The sequence below is a fragment of the Anolis carolinensis genome, chromosome 1 (genome assembly GCF_035594765.1).
Source record: "Anolis carolinensis isolate JA03-04 chromosome 1, rAnoCar3.1.pri, whole genome shotgun sequence".
NCBI lineage: Eukaryota > Metazoa > Chordata > Lepidosauria > Squamata > Dactyloidae > Anolis > Anolis carolinensis.
In genome coordinates this window covers 2,814,117-2,828,502 of record NC_085841.1, presented here as the reverse complement: position 1 = coordinate 2,828,502, position 14,386 = coordinate 2,814,117, and positions in this window count along the sequence as shown.

Below are 14,386 nucleotides of genomic sequence, written 5' to 3'. Positions count from 1 at the left end.
TCAACCCCAGAACACAATAGATTTGCCTAAGGATCTCTTTAGACCAGAACCAATGGAAGACCCAACAGCAACAAATAGAGGTGAAACCTTAGGCTATGCCTTTTGTAATTGCAAAAAGGTGAGTTCCTGCTGGCATTTTTCTGGCAGTAACTTGGCAGATGAATCAATAGGAGATATTAATGAATGACTGCTACGGAATATTGACCCCATGCGCTATGGAAAGGCAGTTAGACACTGATAAATAGAAGTGTTGCCCTAATCCTTTAACCACATACATTGACTTTTAGTTTTGCATTAATCCCTCACAAATGCTGAAGAATGAGTAAGATTTTTCTTAAATTGGATATAGAAGTGTTGAGTCTATTCTTTGAGCCCCATACATTGACTTTTGCTTCACTCAAGATGGTCCTTGGAAGAACCGCTGGACAAGGAGGCTCATAATTCAAATGGCCAGCCCAAAATTGCGGATCAATAGAAGAGCTCAGGTGGGTTTACCTGAAGCTCCTGATATGTTTTCTTGTCTCTTCCGCACTATCCTTGGTGAGGAGCAGATTTGAGTTCAAGGACAAAAAGAGCACTTACTGCACGCACATCTCTCACATTCTCGGTGGCTTGAAGGACACATGATGGCTTGCGATGATGCATCCTTGACGCATGATGGACAAATCCTTGACGCATGACAGCTTTGGGGACGGAAGAGCCATGCATCATGTGCTGATGGCGTCACATAGATGCCGAAGCCACAGTTTGGAAAGCAACAGGTTCCAGTTGACGAGATTAATATTAACTCTTGGCATGTGGTGACTCTCATTTTGGTGGGATAGATGAATCCGTTTTGGCTTCCTATCCAAGTGTTTACGGAGACTGAAGCTCTTGGGGGAGAGGATTTGGATTCTTATAGCATCAAATAATTGGAAGGGTTCCCCAAAGGCCATCCAGTCCAACCCGCTTCTGCCAGGCAGGAAGACACAATCCAATCAGTCCCAATGATGGTGTATTGGGAAAATATAATACTTGTATTGGAAACCATATATTGAATGTAATCATATTAGAAATAGGAATAAGAGAATATATATAACCATATATCCTCCCAAATATATCCTTCCAAAATACATTCTGTCCAAGCAATTATCTAGTCTCCTCATAGCAGAGACCAAAGTTCACCCAGAGTGGCAGAAACATCGAAAGCGTCAGCAAGACCAGATAAGCCCTGTACCAGGCAAGGGGAAATTAATCAAGGCTTTGGGGTTGTCAAGAGGGGGCTTTTAGGTAGCCTGGCGCCATTAGGAATGCGGTGGGGTGTTAATGGGACCCTAAAAGCTTAGATAGGGAAATTCCTCAGTTAATGGGACCCCAGAAAGCCTAGATAGGGGAATTCCTTAGATAAGGCCTAAGGGAGGGTCAGAGGTCTTGAACGTAGCCTGTTTTAGAAAAATGCAAAAGTAGCTTTTAGTAAAGTGCAAAAGTAAGACTTTTTTGACACTAATTAGTGATGGATAATGCCCATATGATGTATGTAGATGGGTGCAAAACGGTATAAAAAGCCCTGTGATTCTTTGTTCATTACCCTTTTTCCTGGAGACAGAAGGGCCCTTCCTATGCTTATTCTCTGTGGCCACTGATAAATAAAGGTCGTTTTTCTGCAGCACCCGGAACTCTCTTTGTCTCATTGCCTCAAACCTTTGTCTGCCGTTTCACCAACAGATGACCATCCAACCTCTAGAGACACAGAGATTCCACCAAACTCCAGGGCAGCCTATCTCCCACTAGAGTTGGAGAGAGCACCCAAAGGCCATCCAGTCTGATCTCCTTCTGCTAGGCAGGAAGACACAATTAAAGCACTCCTGACAGATGGCCATCCAGTCTCTTTTTCAAAACTTTCAGAGAAGGAGACTCCACTGAACTCCCAGGCCACTAGAGTTGGAAGGGCCTCCAAAGGTGACCCAGTTCATCCTCATTCAGGAAGACACAGTCCAAGCCTTCCTGACTGATAGCCATCCAGTCTCGGTTTAAAAACCACCATGGAAAGAGCCTCCACCAGACTCCCAGTCTATTCCACTATTGAACAGCTGTTACAATTAAGAAGTTTTCTCTAACATTCAGGTTAAAACCTCTTTTCCTGGAGTTTGAACCTATTGCTCCATTGAGTCCACACAGCTTAATAAAGTCCCACATTATCTGCTTTGAACTGGTATATATGGCAGTGTGGACTCATATAACCAGTTCAAAGCAGATATTGTGGGATTTTCTGCCTTGATATTCTGGGTTATATGGCTGTGTGGAAAGATCTCTGGAAGAGCAGAAAACAAGTCTGCTCCATCTTCAGCATGACATCCCTTTAAGTATTTAAACATGGCTATCATGTCCCCTAGGCACCTTCCCTTCTTCAAACTAAACAATACTCAGCTCGTGTTATTGAAGGCTTTCATGGCCAGAATCACTGGGTTGCTGTGAGTTTTTTTGGTCTGTATGGACATGTTCCAGCAGCATTCTCTCCTAACATTTTGCCTGCATTTGTGGCCGGCATCTTCAAAGGTTCTCTGAAGATGCCAGCCACAGATGCTGGGAAAACGTTAGGCGAGAATGCTGCTGGAACATGGCCACACAGCCCAAAAAAACTCACAGCAACTCATACTCAGCTCCTTAACCTGCTCTTCAGAGGGATTCATGGTTTCCAGATTTTTGACCACTTTGGTTTCGTTCCTCTAGACATCTTCCTTTCTGTCCATCTCCTCCTTGAATTGCTTTGTCCAGGTGAAGAGGTCTGACCAAACCAGAAAGAGAGGGACGGTTGCTTCCTTCAATCTGGACACATTCCCTGTCTGAACATCTGCAGATTTGATTATTCGTAGTTTTGCCCTTCACTGGGTTCCTCCTGCTTCTCAGGATGGAAGCAACGCTTGATTCGGGTTCCATATCCCAGAGAGAGAACAATAGAATTAAGGTCCACATTTCATAGAATCATAAACTATAGATGTGTTGTCAAAGGCTTTCATGACCGGGATCACAGAGTTGTTGTATGTTTGTATGGCTGTATGTTCTAGAAGTATTCTCTCCTGATGTTTCACCCTCAGAGGTTGTGAGGTACCTCTAAGGATACCTGCCATAGATGTGGGTGAAACGTCAGGAGAGAATACTTCTAGAACATGGCCATACAGCCCGGAAAACATGCAACAACCCTATAAAATATAGAATTGGAAGAGACTACAAGGACCATCAAGTCCAACCCCCTGCCATGCAGGAAAAGCACCATCAAAGCACCCCCGAAAGGTGGCCATCCAGCCTCTGTTTAAAAGCCTCAAAGAAGACACTTCTACCAGACTCCAAGGCAGAGAGTTCCTCTGTTGAACAGCTCTTCTTTCAGTCAGGAAGCTCTTCCTAATAATTTTCAGGTGGAATCTCCTTTCCTGTCATTTGAACCCATGGCTCCCATAGAGTTCTAGTCTCCAGGAATAAAGACCAGGAGAAGCGAATGCTTCACAGCTGGGAGCAAATATTCCAAAATCTGCAGGGGAAATTCAACAACCTAATAAATTTCAGTCTTGAAGTTTTTGTAGAAGGGATTCTCAACCTTTATTACACCCATCTCCAAAATATCTCATTATGTATATGTAAACATTCCATAATAATAATAACAACAATAATAACAACAACAATCCAAAATCCAAACTACTACTGGTCCCAATAGTTTGGATTTTGGATTGTTGTTGTTGTTCTTGTTGTTGTTGTTGTTAGGAATGTTTGCATATACAGTAGAGTCTCACTTATCCAAGCCTCACTTATCCAACGTTCTGGATTATCCAACACATTTTTGTAGTCAATGTTTTCAATACATTGTGATATTTTGGTGCTAAATTCGTAAATACAGTAATTACTATGTAGCATTACTGCCTATTGAACTACTTTTTCTGTCAAATGTGTTGTATAATATGATGTTTTGGTGCTTAATTTGTAAAATCATAACCAAATTTGGTGTTTAATAGGCTTCTCCTTAATCTCTCCTTATTATCCAACATATTCGCTTATCCAACGTTTATGTTGGATAAGTGAGACTCTACTGTACATAATGAGGTATTTTGGAGATGCGCATAATAGAGATTGAGAATCCTTTCTGCAAAAGCCTCAAGACTGGAAGTTGTTTCCAAAATCCAAACTACTTCTGGTCCCAGTAGTTTGGATTTTAGATTGTTGTTGTTGTTGTTGTTGTTGTTGTTGTTATGGAATGTTTGCATATACATAATGAGGTGTTTTGGAGATGCGTATAATAGAGGTTGAGAATCCTTTCTCCAAAAACCTCAAGACTGGAAGTTGTTTCCAGAATCCAAACTACTTCTGGTCCCAGTGGAGCCCCCAATGGCACAGCGTGTTAAAGCGCTGAGCTGCTGAACTTGCAGGTTCGGAATCCAGGGAGCGGAGTGAGTGCCTGCTGTTAGCCCCAGCTTCTGCTGACCTCGCAGTTCGAAAACATGCAAATGTGAGTAGATCAATAGGTACCACTCCGGTGGAAAGGTAATGGTGCTCCATGCAGTCATGCTGGCCACATGACCTTGGAGGTGTCTATGGACAATGCTGGCTCTCCCAAAATTGGACATGACTGGACTTAACAATGTCCCCTTACCTTTACCTCTGGTCCCAATAATTTTGGAGAAGGGAGAAGAGATTTATACCCTTCCTTTACATCTTTGGCTTCCAGAAACATATTTTGTTTTCAGCTGATTTAACCTCATTCCTTTTTGAGATCTCCCTTTGATATGGGAGGGAGGAATTGATGCAGTTTGACATCACTTTAGCGGCCATGACTCAAGGCTTTGCCATTGTGGGAGATGTAGACACCAGAGAGGGCTAGGAATCTTTTGAAATAACAACTCTTGGGATTCTTTAGCCTTGAACCATGGCAGTGAAAGTGGTGTCAAACTGCATTCATTCCACAGTGGAGATGCACTCACCCTGACCTTATACTTTTTATGCTTTTAAAATTCACCATTGCTTCCTGAGCCACATTGTCAAAGTATTCCATGTTCTGCAACAGCGGGGAAAGGTGATATTTCTTAGCAGTCAACAAGTGATTCACTGAGGCTCTTATAAAGGGTTGGGCTTCGATGTGGTTGTTGTCCAAACCAGTTTCCTGCCCTTGTCCTTCAACTCTGCATTTCACAAAGAGGCAAACTTTGCAGAACCTCAGAGAGGTGGCCAGGTTGACACAGAGTGCTTCCGTTAAGAGCTTATCATGTCCTTGCATTTAATTCAGAAAGAGGCCCAGAGGTTGGAACAGCTTTTAATTTTTCTGCTTGTGCAGAAAGCAGGATTAGACACTGGGTGCATATACACTATAGAATTAATGTGGTTTGACACAGCTTTAACTGCTCAGTGCCGTGCAATCATGGGGGTTGCAGTTTTGGTGAGGCACTACTAGTACTTACTTACTTACTTACTTACTTACTTACTTACTTACTTAGGCGATTCCTCGTAGTTCGAGGACGATTGTCTTCCATCTGTGGTGTCTTGGGGGTGGGTTCTTAGGTGGCTGAAGAGACCGATTCTTGACCTGCATATTCTCCCGCAGTGAGGACATCGGTTTCCAGGTGGAAGGCAGTCTCAGTCGGGGTTAGCTTGACGCTCCTTCCTCTTGGCACGTTTCTCCCTTAAGCCCTCCTTTCGTGCCTCTTCAAACTCCGCAGCACTGCTGGTCACAGCTGACCTCCAATTAGAGCGCTCAAGGGCCAGGGCTTCCCAGTTCTCAGTGTCTCTGCCACAGTTTTTAAGGTTGGCTTTGAGCCCATCTTTAAATCTCTTTTCCTGCCCACCAACATTACGTTTCCCATTCTTGAGTTGGGAGTAGAGTAACTGCTTTGGGAGACGGTGATCTTTGGGCATTCGGACAACGTGGCCAGTCTAGCGGAGTTGATGACGTAGGAGCATCGCTTCAATGCTGGTGGTCTTTGCTTCTTCCAGCACGCTGACATTTGTCCGCCTGTCTTCCCTAGAGATTTGCAGGATTTTCCTGAGGCAACGCTGATGGAAACACTCCAGGAGTTTGGTGTGACGTCTGTAGACAGTCCACGTTTCACAGGCGTAGAGCAGGGTTGGGAGGGGAATGGCTTTGTAAACAAGCACCTTGGTCTCTCTACGGATGTCCCGGTCATCAAACACTCTCTGCTTCATTTGGAAAAATGCTGCACTCGCAGAGCTCAGGCGGTGTTGTATTTCAGTGTCGATGTTGACTTTTGTGGAAAGGTGGCTGCCAAGGGAGCGGAAATGGTCAACGTTTTCTAATGTGACACCGTTAAGCTGTATTCCTGGCTTTGCAGAGGGATTAGCTGGTGCCGGTTGGAAGAGCACTTTGGTTTTCTCGATGTTCAGTGGGAGGCCGAGCTTCTCGTATGCTTCTGCAAAGGTGTTTAGAGTGGCTTGTAGGTCTTCTTCTGAATGCGCACAGACTACGTTGTCATCAGCATATTGGAGTTCTGTAACAGATGTTGTGGTGACCTTGGTTTTGGCTCTCAGTCTGCTGAGGTTAAATAGCTTGCCATCTGTCTGATAGATGATTTCCACTCCGGTGGGAAGCTTCCCATCAACAAGGTGAAGTATCATAGCGATGAAGATGGAAAATAAGGTCGGGGCAATAACACATCCCTGCTTGACACTACTAGTACTTTTGGGCAAAAAAGGGGCCTCCAAAGATCATATAGTCCAACTGGTAGGCTGTTAGGAATTGTAGGAGTTCAAGTCCAAAACACCTGGAGGGCCAAAGTTTGCCCATGCCTGATCTACACTGTCAAAAACATGAAGCCTGACATCCCTTGAACTGCCATGGCTCAATGCTATGGAATCCTGGGAGTTTTATTTATTTAATAAATAAATAAATAGCAGGACTGTGGCACGGATGGTTAGTAGCCACTGCAATAAATCACTACTGACTGAGAGATCATGAGTTTGAAGCCAGCCCAGGTCAGAGTAAGCTCCTTGCTTAGTTTCTCCATATACCTCCCAACCTCTGAGGATGCCTGCCATAGATGTGGGCGAAACGTCAGGAGAGAATACTTCTGGAACATGGCCATACAGCCCGGAAAACATACAAAAACCCGATAGGTATATCAACCACACAAAATACTTTCTGCAACTTGGCTCATAACAAAGAGCAGTCAAGAAATCAAGGCTGGCGGAAAAGCTTTGCAGTTGTGGATCTGTAAACTAGAATTATGGATCTGTAACTGCTGCACGTTACGCAAGGTCACATATTCAGGATTAAAATGGCTAGGAATCTAGCGGAGTCTCCTCTCTGGGAGTTTTGAAACAAAGGCTAGATGTCCATCTGTTGGGAGGGCTTGGATTGGGTATTCCTACATGGCAGAAGCAGGTTAGATTGCCTTTTGGGGTCCCTTCCATCTCTAGTAGAAAAGACTGCTTGGGAGCATGGAAAGGTACCCTTTGGAGGCTTGTAAGCAGAGGATAGATGGCCTTCTGTTAGGAGGGTTTAGATTGTGTCTTCCTACTCAGCAGAAGTCGATTGGACTAAATGACCTTTGGGGATCCTATCCAACTCTATAAGTATCTCCCAGAATCCCAGAACGGCTTCCGCTCCTCCAGAGGAACAGTGGACATGATCTTCACTGCTCGACAGCTCCAAGAAAAATGCAGGGAACAAAACCAACCTCTGTTCATGGCATTCATTGACCTTGCAAAGGCATTCGACACAGTGAATCGCAGCGCTCTCTGGACCATCCTCCAAAAAATCGGGTGCCCTGACAAATTCGTGAACATCCAGCGGCTACTTTCCATCTTCATCGCTATGATACTTCACCTTGTTGATGGGAAGCTTCCCACCGGAGTGGAAATCATCTATCGGACAGATGGCAAGCTATTTAACCTCAGCAGACGAAAGCCAAAACCAAGGTCACCACGACATCTGTTATAGAACTCCAATATGCTGATGACAACGTAGTCTGTGCGCATTCAGAAGAAGACCTACAAGCCACTCTAAACACCTTCGCAGAAGCATACGAGAAGCTCGGCCTCTCACTGAACATCGAGAAAATCAAAGTGCTCTTCCAACAGGCACCAGCCAATCCCTCTGCAAAGCCAGGAATACAGCTTAACGGTGTCACATTAGAAAATGTTGACCATTTCTGCTAACTTGGCAGCCACCTCTCCACAAAAGTCAACATTGACACTGAAATACAACACCGCCTGAGCTCTGCGAGTGCAGCATTTTTCCGTATGAAGCAGAGAGTATTTGATGACCGGGACATCCGTAGAGAGACCAAGGTGCTTGTTTACAAAGCCATTCCCCTCCCAACCCTGCTCTACACCTGCGAAACGTGGACTGTCTACAGACGTCACACCAAACTCCTGGAGCGTTTCCATCAGCGTTGCCTCAGGAAAATCCTGCCAATCTCTTGGGAAGACAGGTGGACAAATGTCAGCGTGCTGGAAGAAGCAAAGACCACCAGCACTGAAGCCATGCTCCTGCGCCATCAACTCCGCTGGACTGGCCACGTTGTCCAAATGCCTGATCACCGTCTCCCAAAGCAGCTCCTCTACTCCGAACTCAAGAACGGGAAACGTAATGTTGATGGGCAGGAAAAGAGATTTAAAGATGGGCTCAAAGCCAACCTTAAAAACTGTGGCATAGACACCGAGAACGGGGAAGCCCTGGCCCTTGAGCGCTCTAATTGGAGGTCAGCTGTGACCAGCAGTGCTGCGGAGTTCGAAGAGGCACGAACGGAGGGCTTAAGGGAGAAACGTGCCAAGAGGAAGGAGTGTCAAGCCAACCCTGACCGGGACTGCCTTCCACCTGGAAACCGATGTCCTCACTGCGGAAGGGAGAACATGCAGATCAAGAATAGGTCTCTTCAGTCACGTGCGGACACACCCCCAAGACCCTATAACTGGAGGACCATCATCCTCGGCCTACGAGGGATCGCCTAAGTAAGTAAGTAAGTATGTATCTGAAATACATTAGTGTTCAATGCATACCAATGAACACTATGCACTAATGTGTATGATGAACCAATGGCCATTGGTCCCAAGGCGCATTGGATATTATTCCCAGTGTCCAGTTACAAATCTTTAAGCAAAGGCATTTATTTTCGCCATTGCTGCAAATTAGACAGATGCAAAATATATACAGTAACAGGTCAGACAGGATTGCAGCAACCTGTTTTTCATTGCTTTAACTATTTCATTCGATTTGTAAATTTGGACAATGCCAAAAACCTTCTCTGGAGGTTTTTAAGAAGAGGCAGGATGGCCATCTATTGGGAGGGCTTTGATTGTGTTTTCCCCTTTTGGCAAGGAGTTGGACCTTGGGATCCCAACTCACTCTATGATTCTATGGAAACAGCTCCAAAAGTGATAGTAAAAAGCCATTTTTTTGGGTATTGGAATAAAACCAAGGAAAGGTGCCACAGTAATTCCCATTTATGTCCTATTCCAAAAATAGGATTTTAGAGGCAACATATCTATGCTTGTGTTATTGGCGGCTTTCATGGCCGGAATCACTGGGTTGCTGTGAGTTTTCCGGGTTGTATAGCCATGTTCCAGAAGCATTTTCTCCTGACGTTTCACCCACATCTATGGCAGGCATCCTCAGAGGTTGTGAGGTCTGTTGGAAACTAGGCAAGTGGGGTTTATATATTTGTGGAATAATGTCCAGAGTGGGAGAAAGAGCTCTAGTCTGCCGGAAGCCAGTGCTGGGAGGCATGTATTTTAATAGATTTCAATGTTTTTTTTAAGTATTTATTTTAATAGCTTCCTATTTAATTCTATTTTAGTGATTATCTGGTTTAGGTTTTTAATAATTGATTGTATTGTTTTTGACATTGGCAATTCACACTGGCTTCCGGCAGACTAGAGCTCTTTCTTCCACCCTGGACATTATTCCACAAATATATAAACCCCACTTTCCTAGTTTCCAACAGACCTCACAACCTCTGAGGATGCCTGCCATAGATGTGGGTGAAACTTCAGGAGAGAATGCTTCTGGAAAATGGCCAGACAGCCCAAAAAACTCACAGCAACCTATATCTAAACTTTATTTTGACCATATATTTTATGGGTACATGGACCAGTTTGAAAAAAATAATTCTTCGCATTTCTTTTTTGCATAGAGATGCATACAATGTCATTTCGATGTCTGACGTTTGTAATTGTTTGGGTTTTTTGGGCAGAGGAAACATGGAGAAGAGTGTTTGTTGCTCTCCCTAAAGGTTATTTAGACATAAGGGGCGTTCGGATGAATTATTTTCGGATAAAATACTCTGGCTGCCCTTTTCAAAATAAATGTTAATGTTGTCACGGATCAGGGCTGGACCGTCTGCAAGAGAACATGTTTGTGAAGTCCAAAGGAGTGTTTATAACATGAGTTTGATGGAACACAAACAAGCACTGGGAGAATTTGCTGAATGGTGCCTCCTTTCACGTGAATGCAATATTGAACAATTCAGTTTTGAATCTGGTTTCCCTACTGACCTCACTGCTTATGGTTTCATATTTGCAAACATTTGCTCATTTACCTATGTGTTGACTCACCAATAGACAGTTAATAGTTCAGATTAACCATCTCCTCTTCAATTTATTATTTATTTATTTACAGTATTTCTATTCCGCCCTTCTTTCTCACCCCGAAGGGGACTCAGGGCGGATTACAATGAACACATATATGGCAAACATTCAATGCCAACAGACAAACAACATACATTAGACAGACTCAAAGGCATTTTTAACATTTTTCCAGCTTCACGATTCCGGCCACAGGGGGAGCTGTTGCTTCACCATCCAGTAGTGGCTGTACTTCCTCATTCCTTTCCTCCTGTTTTGCTGGCAGGTTTTTTTTTATGGTGTTGTAAATTAGCCTCCCGCATAAAGCGTCCCTAAATTTCCCTAATTGACAGATGCAACTGTCTTTCGGGGCTGCATAGGTCAACAGCAAGCCGGGGCTATTAATGGTCGGAGGCTTAACCCGACCCGGGCTTCGAACCCATGACCCCTCGGTCAGTAGTGATTTATAGCAGCTGGTTATTAGCCAGCTGTGCCACAGCCCGGCCCCTTAGTCTTAGTCTTCTGGGCCAAGATCCTACATCACTTACTTAGCTATGAATGTGTAACTCAAACTTAAGAATCCTAGAGCGGGATGGGAACCCTAAAGGCCATCCAGCCCAACCCTTTCTGCCAGGCAGAATGACACAATCCAAGCCCTCCTTGTTAGGGTTTGTAAAAGAGGCACCATGATGTGGTGAGTTAACTGGAAATGACATTTGTCAACAGCTGATTGGCTGAGCCAGCCAGGAGCCAGAATTCTGATTGGCTGCTGTCTCTAGCTTGATGCTGAGGCCAACAGTTTTAACTGCCACTTTCATCTCTGAGAGTGAGGAGAGCACTGACTGGAAATGGTCAGGGAGGAAATGGCTGCCAAACTCTCCAAAGCCTAATTATTTATTAGGCAAATGAGGCATATTTAAAGGAACTGTTTATCCCTATGTTCTCTGTGTGAATTCAGAAAGATTACTATATATATTGTTGCCCTGTTTGAACTTTTGAACTGAAGTAAAGATACTGTTACTTGTTACACAAGCCTGAGTAACATTTTATTATGCTGCAGGGTTTATCTTGATTCAGCAACTGTGATAAGTTTCTATTTATTTATTTCTACAACCCTCAACACTCCTAACAAACAGCCATCCAGCTTTCATTTAAAGACTTCCAGAGGAGACTCCACCAAATGCCCAGTTTGACTATATTCCACTAGATTTGGAAGGGATCTCCAAAGGTTATCCAGTCCAACCCTCTTCTGTCATGCAGGAAAACACAATTCAAACCCTCCTGACAGATGGCCATCCACCCTTTGTTTAAAGACCTCCAGAGATGTAGAAATAAATACATTCAAATCAAATGTGGCACCTTTATGCTTGGAGCCATAAAGTTATAAGAGACCCTAAAGAACTTCCAAACAATAGGACACAATCAAAGCACTCCTGGCAGATGACCACACAGCCTCTGTTTAAAAACCTCCAGAGAAGGAGACTCCACTGGACTCCCAAGTAGCAGTATATTCCCTTGTTGAACAGCTCTTACCTTCAGGAAACTCCTCCTAATATTCAGGCACCTCGTTTCGTCCGCTTTGAATCCATTGCCTCTATTGACTGGGCTGTGGCACAGCTGGTTAGTAGCCAGCTGCAATAAATCACTACTGACTGAGAGGTCATGAGTTCGAGCCAGCCTGGGTCAGAGTAAGCTCCTGACCATTCAATAGTCTAGCTTGCTGTTGACCTATACAGTCAAAAGACAGTTGCATCTGTTGAGTAGGAAATTTATGCAGAGAGGCTAATTTAACTAATTTACGACACCATAAAATCGCCAAGAATGAGGAAGTACTCCATCAAGGACTTGGTGTTACAAGTGGACGGTGAAGCAGCAGCTCCCCCCTGTGGCCGGAATCGAGAATACCCTCATGAAGCTGGAGACTGGAAAATGTTAAATTGCCTCTGTGTCTGTCTATATAGGTTGTATGTCTCATGACATTGAATGTTTGCCATGTAAATGTGCATTGTGATCTGCCCTGAGTCCCCTTTGGGGTGAGAAGGGAGGGCAGAATATAAATACTGTAAATAAATAAATACAGAAATAAATAAATATTGAGTCCTGGTCTTTGGAGTTGCAGAAAACAATAGGGCATCCCTCAAAATATTTAACCACGATCCTCTCAGCCTTCCTTTCTCCAAGGTAAGCTTCCTAAGTTGCTCTTCAAAGAGATTCATAGTTTCCAGGCCTTTGGACACATTGTGGCTTCTCCAAATCCTTTGCTACATCGGCAAGATGACAGCATCTTTCTACTAAATAATACGGCCATAATGCAACTGCACAATTATAATTCTTGCAAAGACAAATCCACTTGCAAAGACATAAGACCCCATGAAAATGCTTTACATGTTTCTTACTTTATTGCTTAAACTGATTCAAACTTGTAAAATGAAATTTTTCTGTGCGTTGCTCCTAGTTCCAGGGCAAAAATATAAATAATTGGGTGAAGCAAGCAATTAAAGACACAAATACATAGGGTACGTCTACACTGTAGAATCAATGCAGTTTGACACCACTTTAACTGGCATGGCTCTGTGCTTTGGTATCCTGGGAGTTGTAGTTTGGGGAGGCAACAGACTCAAGGTGTGAATCCCTGCACAGCCAATGGAGACCCAAACAGGGAAAATAGGAAGAAAAAATGAATACAAAGGAAAAAAGAGAAAAAAGAGAAACTAAACACAAAGACAAATGAACATAAAAATACAAAGAGGAAAAAAATGAGTAAAAATAATAGAGAGAATGTGTTGTCAAAGGCTTTCATGGCTAGAATCACTGGGTTGTTGTGAGTTTTCCGAGCTGTCTGGCCATATTCCAGAAGCATTCTCTTCTGATGTTTCACCCACATCTGTGGCAGGCATCCTCAGAGGTTGTGAGGTCTGTTGGAAACTAGGCAAGTGGGGTTTATACATTTGTGGAAAGATGATTGTTTAATATTTTAATTATGTCTATTTTAAATCATGACTTGTTAATTTGTTCTTTAAATGCATTCTTTGATGTCTTAACTGTGTATTTTATGATATTGTATGATTGTATTGGGCTTGCACCCAAGTGAGCCGCTCCGAGTCCCCGTTGGGGAGATGGAGGCAGCATACAAAAATAAAATAATAATAATAATAATAATTATTATTATTATTATTATTATTATTTTATTATGACACAGAAAACAAAATAGATCTGCTGGATTTCGTATCACAAAATCACAAGTTGAACTCTTCCCAAGCGCCTAGGACTGTGTGATGCATTTTCGGATGATGCGCGCAGATCCCAGTAGGGTGGCCTTTTGCAGTTGGCAGATCGTAATTTTGTCAAATTTCCAAATGCTGGCCGAGATCTTTTGGCACGGCACCCAGTGTGCCCATCACCACCGGGACCACCTGCACTGGTTTCTGTCAGAGCCTTTGAAGTTCAATCTTGAGGTCCTGATAGCGGCTGAGTTTTTCCTGTTGTTGTTGTTGTTGTTGTTGTTATTATTATTATTATTATTATTATTATTATTGAAAGAATGCTTGTCTGTTTGAGGCAGGTATGAATGTTGCAATTGGCCAGCTTGATTAGCTTTGAATAGCCTTGCAGCTTCAAAGGCTGGCTGCTTCCTGCCTGGGGAAAACAATTGGAGCCAGTTACTACCTCTCAACAAAGGTTTCCCTCAGACAGGAAGCAGCCAGGCTTTGAAGCTGAAAGGCTATTCAATGCTCATCAAGGTGGCCAATTGCAACATTCACACTTGCCTCAAACAGACAAAGAGTTCTTTCTCACACCCTGGACATTATTCCACAGATATATAAACCCCACTTGCCTAGTTTCCAAC